The following is a 9,885-nucleotide window of genomic DNA, read 5'->3' on the forward strand; positions in this document are numbered from 1 at the left end:
AATCGATCCACGGATCGATCGGAATGTCGGATCGATCCAGTGATCGATCCAGCACGCTACTGTGCTCGGGACAATTATCTGGATCGATCGGCTGATCGATCCAGACTGGTCAATCGATCCAGTGATCGATCCCAGAGCTCTCTGTTTGCGACAGAAATGGCTGGATCGATCGGCTGATCGATCCAGAAGCCTACTGTTCGTGGAACAGATTGCCCAATCGATCAGCTGATCGATTGGAAACCCCCAATCGATCCACCGATCGATTGAGGTTACTGATTTTTGCAGCTAACTCTGATTTCAGCACTGTTTCGTGCCCCAATCACAATACAAGTTCTAAAATGATTAATAAACACTCTAACATCATAAAATTAGTGTTCTAAGCATAATAAAGTGCATGGTTAACTAATTCGTAGCAATGAACACACTAAAGTGCAAATGATAAAATACTGAAAAGTTCTAATGTTTAAACAAAGCTTGCTAAGGTTCCCTAAGATCTTCTTTCCAAGTTCCTGCCCACACACATCTTTGTAGCATTGTCCTCCAGCCTCCGCTAGTCCATCTTCCCTTTACCTTTATCTGCAGTATAAGGAAAAGGAAGTATTTATAAACTTTCGCTTAGTAAGAAACCATCTACCTCACTAAAACATGCATACGATGCATTTATGCTTTTAAAAACATGCTATCAAACATATGATGAACTTGTCAAAGCATGACATACTGAAATCACTGAACATGAACACTAAAGCATGGCATACAAGCTAATCATAAACTATCATGAGTATCAATAAATAAAACTGAACTGAACATGAACTGGGCTAAGCTGGAACTGAATTCAAACTCAACTATCATAACTAATCCTTGTGAGTTTTGAAAAGCTATAATATAATAGACTAAAATACATAATCATACTGCTAATGGGCCCGGCAACTGTACATGCTATGCGCGCATCCTTAACTAGACCCGGGGTTGCAAATCTCGAATTTAGTAAGGTTTACTAGGTTATCTAAACATAGGGACCGACTATGGGAGCCCAGCCCAATGGATATCTAATCCTGTACAGTGCCCCTACTGAAAATAAAATACTGAATCATAGCTAACTAGTTTATCTTGCTTTTACTAGGTTATCTGATCCTAGAACTAGGTTATCTAAACCTAGAGGCGTCTGTGGGAGCCCACCCATTGGACATCTAGTCCTGTAAAAGCTAGAGCAAGACTACATAAACTATAAAATGCTTCTATTGCATTTATCTAAGCTGCTAAAATGCCTAAATTGCATTCTTCTGTGCTAAATCATTTAATCGAACACTTAGTATGCGCTAATTCACATTCTTTGTGTCGATATTCTATATATTACTAAACTAATACATGGAATTCACACGGGAGCTACTTATACTGCAGGTGAGGGGTTTCTTACCTCGTACGCTAGTTTCCTTACGGTTCTAGTCGCTAGGTTTCCGGAGAAGACGATCCTTTCGATAGTCTTCTTGCGCCAACACGTTCCTCTCGCGGAGGGAAGCGTCCTTGTGTCGGAGCCGCTGCCGGAAGATGTCCCTGGGGCCCTAGGCTTGGTGCGCCGAGAGAAAAAGAGGAGGGAGAAGGGGCGTCGGCGGTGAGGGTTGGAGAGGAGGAGAAGTTGCCGAACCAAACAAAATAAACCAAACCCCACTTAAATTTTCTATTTATATTAAGTGGGTATTTCAGCCCAACTCTAATATAAATATTATTGATTCCCTCTTCTTTCAGCACACCCCTGCTGGGGCTCCTGGCTAGCCGGATTCACTTAAGTCTCGGCTCGGCTAGAGGTCATGGGTTCAATTCCCGCGAAGGCCGTTTTACGCTTATGTTTATTTTTGCTACTTCCGTTACTCTAAAAATTCCGGGAAAATATCTAAAAATTTCAGAAAAATCATAGAATATTTATAAAATAATTTTGAGAATTTTCGGGCGTTACACACTTAGGAGTAGATAAACTACCGATGGTTGTAAGTTATCTAAAGAAAGGGGTTTGGAAACGAAAATGAGAACTAGCAAAGAGGAAGTAATAGACTTGGTTTATGGAGAGTCCTAGGAGTTCGGTTTCATAGTGGTTGTGTTGATGTATCCCGTTCTATCCCTTACTCATTGCCCATCAACATGCATTCGTCGGAAGCTGAAGTATCTAACCTTACGTGCCAAATAAATAAGATCCCTATGAAATCCTGTTACGGTTAACCCCTGTCACTAGGGCACCTTGGTAGATCACAAGAACACTACTCTAATTGGTGTCACTAAGGATAGAGATAAGGAGCTTAGTTTGGTCTCTTACTTCCTTGTGGAGGAGTTGTCTCTCCTTTCAAGGAAGTACCCTAGATGTCCGTGAATGTGTTACCCCTGTCATTAGGGCCCCTCGGGTGTACGATCTAGGATATTCTCTCTACGAGATAGGCAATTCCTACACAATCAATTAACACGATATAGAGATCGAGTAGTCGAAACAAAGCAAGAGAAATCATCCAATGAAATAGAGGCAAAAGTATGAGTCTACATCAAACCAATCCACAACTACTCCCTCATCCTAGAATAAAGAATCTACTCCATAGACGCTAGAGAAAAATTTGAAGATATAATGTTAAGCATACAATTCTCAAACAAGAAGAGAGAAAGAGGAAAAATGCTTATCCAACGATGACGTGTGATCTTTGGATCCAATCCTTTTCTTCTGGAGTTGATGTGGTGATGAAGGATCACTGGACGAAGGTCCTGGATAGCGTAGAACAGCACCAAGTCGATTCTCTCCCTGACGGCTCGCTTCCCGACTCTCCCCCCTTGAGGAAAAGGGTTAAAACCCTTTTATAGGCTAGGGTGCGGCTGCGGCGGCACGACCGTGCAAGGATGGCACGGTCGTGCTCTTTCTTGTCTCTGGTTGCACTCGGTCGTGCCAATTGGCATGACCGTGTGAACCTGGGGCTCGGCTCTGGGGGCACGGTCGTGCAGGATTGCACGGCCATGTACTGCTTGGTTGCGGTTATTGGGGGGGGGGGGAGGAGGAGGAGGGGGGCACGACCGTGCAAGTATGCACGACGATGCTCTGATCTGCCTCTGGGTTGGTCGCACGGCTGTGCAAGAGTTGCACGGCCGTGCACTTCTCCTCTCCTGTTTGGCCACACGACCGTGCAAGATTGCACGACCGTGTTCTCTGGCTCATTCCGGTGCATCGACAATCGCTGTTTTTACTCCGAAAGTTGTCCCTGTCAAGACAAAATCAAACAAAGAGCAGATATCTGAATAAAAGAGTATATATGATGAGTACATGATAAAAGAGGCGATCATACAAAGAATATCTACGTATAAAGCAAGTGAATGTGCATAAAAAATATGCATAAACTATCATAATATTTACGCACATCAATACCAATTATTGAACCATCATGGACCATCTAGAGGGGGATTAATAACCTACAATTTAAGTTAGATAATTCTCTTGCTTTCTATTTAGTAAGGACACTAAAACATTAATTAATCAAAATAATAAACAACATTAAATGAAATAAGAGGTCAAAAATTACTTGGGTATAATGTAGATGGTTGTTAATTTAAGACAAGTGAAAGTGCACTAAAGATCTCCTTCGTTGAAGGCGAAATAACCTCTTACAAACTTTGGATGCTTAAAACAGAATGTAGAAATGAAATACAAGTTGTGCTCTTAAACTCCTAGCTCCATGATATTACTTATAGCATTTTGAAAAAAAGTTATCTTTGGCTAACTTGGCTTGGAGGCGCCTCCAAAGGCATCCAGGGTGTCTCCAAATAGATAAAGTTTTATATATGTTGCAATGGCTATACAACGGCTCTACTTCATTAGAGGCGCCTCTAAACAACTGAAGGTGCCTCAACTACTATTCATTGGAGGCTCCTCCATTTCATCAGAGGCACCTTCAAAACTATTCATCTGAGGCACCTCTAGCATTGTTCATCCAAAAATGGTTAGCTTCCATTGTTAACCATTTTTCCCTCCGCTCACTTGGGTAATGCCCTGGTCGTCCGAAGTTGAGCTCACCTTAATCCAACTCTGATCTTTTCCTTGAGAAAGTTTCCTCTCTGTCTTCTCGTCCCTCGGATGAGCCAAGCGTGTCATTCTCACTCCACCGATGTACTCTTCTGTAGCTTCTGGTCCCTCAGATGCACTAAGCTCGTCAACTTGCTTCCCATGTCATCCTTCTCGCTTGCCACGTCTTTCGCTCGACTTCTTGTGTTCCTAAGTCCCTGCACACTCGGACACAAGGCATCAAACACATAAGGCCTAACTTAACACGGTTGATCACATCAAAACTAACACGGGGTACTTAAACATTGCTCAAAAAATTTAGAAATTTCAAACTTTGTGTCAATTGACACGGGTCTATGACTTTCTGTAGGAGACTTGGTACTAGGATTTCTCACCACATATCCATTTAACATACTCCACACTTTCATCTCATTGCAAGTTTTTGGAAATCCAAGTCCTCTAATTAAGTCAATCAATGAGTTTTGGTCAAAACTCATTGATGAACTTAGAGAACTCTAATTTGACTCATTCCAATTCATGTAGATTTCTGTAATGTCCATGAGTGTAAATATACCCTTCGTTATCATCTAAAGGATTCCTAACATTGCTCAAAATGTTTAAAAAGCTTCAGACTTTGTGCCAATTGGCACGAGCCTATAACATCATGCAGGAGACTGAGGACTAGAATTTCTCACCATATATATATTCTACATACTCCACACTTCCATCTCGTTGTAAAATTTTAAAAATTTGAGTTCCCAAGATCCATTAATGGGTTTCAGTTAAAATCCATTGATAGACCTAGAAAACTCCGATCGAATTTATTCTAACTCATGTAGGTTTCTGTAGGGCCTAGGGATCTATATATGCCCTCCATTATCATCTTAAAAATTCTCAAGATTACTCAAAAGGTTTAGAAAGTTTCAAACTTTGTGTCAATTGACACAAACCTATAACTTCGTGTAGGAGATTCAAGACTAGAATTTCTTACCATATATCCCTTTCACATACTCCACACTTCCATCTCATTGTACAGTTTCAAAAATCCGAGTCTCCTAGGTCTATTAATGGATTTCGGTTAAAACTCATTGATAAACCTAGAGAGTTCCGATAGAACTCATTCCAACTCCTATGGATTTATTAGGTGAATCTGAAACCAAATAAGCTCTCATTTACTCTTTTAAATTTCTCCCATGGGTGCTCAAAATGATTTGAAATCTTTAGAACACTATGGTACTAGTTTCTAAAGATAAGCACCATAGTGGTACTAGTCTTCGGAAACCAACATCACAGTGTATGATCAGAACCTACATTGTAGTGCATATCTTTGAAATCAACACCATAGTGAGTAATGTTGTATTTAAGCTATACAAACCAACGCCAATGTAATTTTTATTTAATTTTTTAATTATTTTATTAATAAAATTAGTTCATGTTATTCATTTTAATTTTAGTTTTCATTCTTTTATAATTATATATCTAAAAATAGAAAAAATAATTTTAATATTTTATTAACCTTCTTTTGTAAATAAATAAATTTAGAGGATAATATAATTAAAAAGAACCAAAAGAGAAGAGAGAAAAGTTAGCAAAAGGTGACTGTGCTCGCCTCCAGCGTCTTTGCCAACCTGTCCAAGGGCTAATACGAATTAGGTAAATCATGATGACTATTCCCACACATGAAGGAGATAATAAAAAAAAGAGAAAAGGTATTATATGTAAGGAAGAGAGGAAAGAGAATAGAATAAATGTTGCAGGCAAATGAGAGAAGAAAAAGAAGAGAGAAATTGTTGCATATAAAGGAGAGATGAAAGAGAAGGGAAAAAAGTTAATAGTTGGCGGAGGGGTAAAATTAGAATCATGTGCACCTTTTGAGAATTTTAAAACTTGGATGTGTCTTTTGGATAAAATCAAATTTGAAGTGCACCCTTTAAAAAATTATCATAATTTTTTTTAAAAAAAGGATAATTTTGTAAAAGTTGAAGTATCCTTTTTGTAAGTACTCCATGGTAGTTTTAATGTGATCAGCCAAGTTAAGTTAGATCCTATTATGGTCTGATCCTTGTGTCTAAGTGTGTAGGATCTTAGGAGCACAAGAAGTTGAACAAAAGACGCAGCTGACGAGAATGATGGCATAGGAAAGAGTCGACGGACTCGGTGCATCCGAGGGACGAGGCATTGCGAAAGAGTATGCTGGCAGACGATAAGGAAGTGCAGGCGTTGCCGAGGGACAAGAAGCCGAGCAGAAGGTTGCTTGAGAAGGCTGAAAAAAGGGTTCGGGTAAGCTCTATTCCCAATGGTCGAAATCACCTAAGCGAGCGGAGCTAGAGAGGAAGACCCAGACAAAAAGTTAACTTGGTGTTGACCGTGGTTCGGGCACTGGGACCGATTTTGTCCCGCTAGGGCGCTTTGGCGAGGCACCCCTGTGTGAAGGCAGTTTGGGCACCCGGAGCTGTTCTAGGTACCCGGACCAGATAAAATATTATCTTTCGCACGTTAAATAATTATTGCGACGAAAATAAAATTTTTATCCACACCCATGCGCCCGACCATGCCATGTCAGAAATGGTCAGTTTCGATCAGTGGGCTATAAATAGAGCTCTGGTCTTCTCTTTTCAATATAACACACTCTGTACTTCGATAGCTATTCAGTTTTTCATTCCCAAGCTTCATTTTCGTGTACAAGGTTTCTCTGCCTCCGACGCTTTGTTAGAGAAGGAGATTTTTCTACTGAACTTACTTTCCTTGGAGCAGTAATCCTCTGATTGCCAACTAAATAAAAACTTCCTTTTTCTCGTACTTGTTTTATTCCTTTATATTTCTTTAAAGTGTGTAATTGTTTTAAAGTCCAATCGAGTTGAGAAAGGTGTTTATTTGTTTTATATTATGTAGGGTAATTTACTCCTCTTGAGGGACCAACACTTTTGATTATTTATATAGGCAAGGGCGAATTTAGGCAAGGGCTGGAGTGGACTGAAGCCTTCGCCAAGATCCTTCCTAAGAAGGAGCCAAGGAGGAGTACGTCGTTGAGATCATCTCCCTTGAGATTTCACACGCTCTTCTTCGCCATTTCAAACTCAAAATCCTCGATCAAAATGATCACAGATGAAGAAAATAAGGAAGAGAATTAGAACTCCGCGAGCCTTTGACACTTTAAAGAGAGAGGGCAATTGAAGAACAGGTGGAGAAGATTCTCGCCGTGCTTGAGCGGGTTTCTGCAGATGACCATTGGTTTGGACCTCTAGGAAATGGATCCTTCGAGGGACAAATGGATAATTGTAATGGAAGTGGGCATGAATGCTCAGTGAGCTATGAAGCATTTGTTTATCACAAGTGGCGGCTCCAGGTACGTTTGGGAGCAAGTTGACATGGCGTGGGGCCCAGTAAAGTAGACATGCACGTGAGAAGCCCGTGACTTTTCTTCATATTTCTCGTGATTTTTGTATATATTTTTTCATAAATTTAGTAGAAAATTTTATATATATAATAGAAATAAATTAACACAGTAAACGAAATCGAACAAAAGTCATGAAACTCATTATTTATCTTTGCCTTATTGAAGTCATTTTCATCAAAATTTGGAAAATCCCAATATCGGATATACAATTACGGATAAAGTCAACTCATTTTCTGAGTTGCATGAGATTCCAGTACTGAATATGGAAGATAATTGTTTAACAGGGGTCGTAATAAGTGTAAAAGGTAAATCATCTCATGTACACATTTTTCTATCAGGTATTATTTTTTAAAAAATATTTTATTAATATTTGTCAATAAGATTTTCTTTACTTATTAATTATTATTGTTACAAATTGTAATGTTAGTTTGTTGATTTAATTATATAAGAGATGAATACTTATTTTTCAGAAATTGGAACTTAATTACTTAATTGTATAACATGCCTTCATTCAAAAGATTCTTTTTTTTTTAATTCAATGTTTAGAAACTAATTTAACTTTTTGATTTATATCCTGAGGACTTCTCGGCAAATAATGATATACTTAGTGAGAAACAACTTCAGAATTTCATTCATAACATACGACAGGATCCAAATTTTTCTGGAATTGAAGATTTGGAAAGTCTTGCTTAAAAAATTATTGAAACTCTAAAAAATCAAATTTATCCTTTTGTTTATCATCTGATTGAGATGCCATTAGTTTTACCGATTATGACTGCTTTTGTTGAAAGAGTATTTTCTACAATAAAGATGATAAAGACTGATTTATGTAATAGAATGGGAGACAAGTGCATGAATGACAATCTAATCGTATACATCGTGAAGGATATCTTTTCAACAATTGAAAATGAATAAATATTACAACGTTTTCAAAAGATGAAAAGCCACAGAATACAATTACCTCCTCTTTCTTATCCGATGATCACCTAATATGTCACCAAGTATTAACCAAAACTTCAATAAGCAATAGTCTAATAGTAATTTTGTAATTTATTAATTTAGTATTTTATCCTTTTTATGATGTTGAATTGAACTTTTTGTTCTTACATATATTTAGAGTTCAAATCTCCTATCCCCAAACTTCTTTGTCCTTGTGTTCCACACAAGTAACGACAAGTGCTTCCCGTGAGAAATATGTGATGCTGTGGTGGCAAAAGAAATCCCTCGCCGAACCCCTTCTACACCCAAAATTTCTCTCCGAACCCCTCTGTGCCCTAAACCTTTTTCTGGGTTGTAGCCTTCTCCTTCCCACCTTCGATGGTCACCGGCAGTGCCATCTATTGGATCGTAAGCGTTTGATAGAGGGGGGGGGGGGTGAATATCGAAAAAAAATCTCGTAGAGTAAATGCACAGCGGAAAAAGAATGAACAAAAAAGAAGTGACACAAGTAGATTTTTTACTTGGTTCGGAGCCTGTGTCGACTCCTACTCCAAGGCCCGCACACAAGGGTGCTTTCGATGGGCAATTCACTAGCAATTCGACAATGTTTACAACTTAAAGTACACGAACACTAATAAATAAAATAATACTGACAAAAACGAAGAATGAAAAAGGAGCGTTGTCATCAGCATCGCAGGAGCACCAGAGATCGAATTGAGAGTTGTGTTTCTGACTCCAGCCTTAACCCTCCTTATATATGAGGTTCAGGGCACCTAGAACCTTTAGGGTGCCCTGGATGTGACATAGCCGAGCCAATCAATGAGCTCCACTTGGCGAGGCGACATTGAGATAGAATTTCGCCTCCCGGGCGCCCGGACCCTAGTTTTCCAGCAGCTTCCTTCCTGCACGAAAACGTTAGTCCGAAGACAAACATATGATATATATGTAGGGATTTTTGGGCCGCAAAAATTACCTTTTTGCATTGCAGAAACCCTGAATCCCATGTCACCGGATCCGTGCGAAGTTTAAAATTCGTGTACGAGTTTCTCTACTCCTAGATCTACATTAGATCTACAAGATCAGAAGGTATACCTTTGAAGCGATGCCCTTCGCTTAATCTCGCTCGTCCAAATGATGCCGGATCTTGAGAATGTCAAAGTAGACACTGCTCTATGTGTATCCACACGAACAAGGAGATGGAGAAAAGACACTAGAGTGTGCTAGCACCCTTTGTGGCTCTCGGCAATGGAGGAAGAGAGGGAGAGAAGAGAGCTTGAGGAAGAAGATGAGAGTTACACACAAAATGAAAAAACTCCTCTCTTGAATAAATTGTGGCCGGCCACATTAAGAGGTTAATAACCTCCATGGAATACCAAGAGTCACAACTTTTGGTAACTACCATGAGGTGGCATCCCACTTAAGCAACCATGATGATGTGGAGCATCATCATTGGTCCACTCTTTGCCAACTCACCAATGAGGTGACAAATGGTCAAGTCAAACTTGACTCTTCATCTTCCTCTCAA

Source organism: Zingiber officinale, chromosome 3A (genome assembly GCF_018446385.1).
Source record: "Zingiber officinale cultivar Zhangliang chromosome 3A, Zo_v1.1, whole genome shotgun sequence".
Taxonomy (NCBI): Eukaryota; Viridiplantae; Streptophyta; class Magnoliopsida; order Zingiberales; family Zingiberaceae; genus Zingiber; species Zingiber officinale.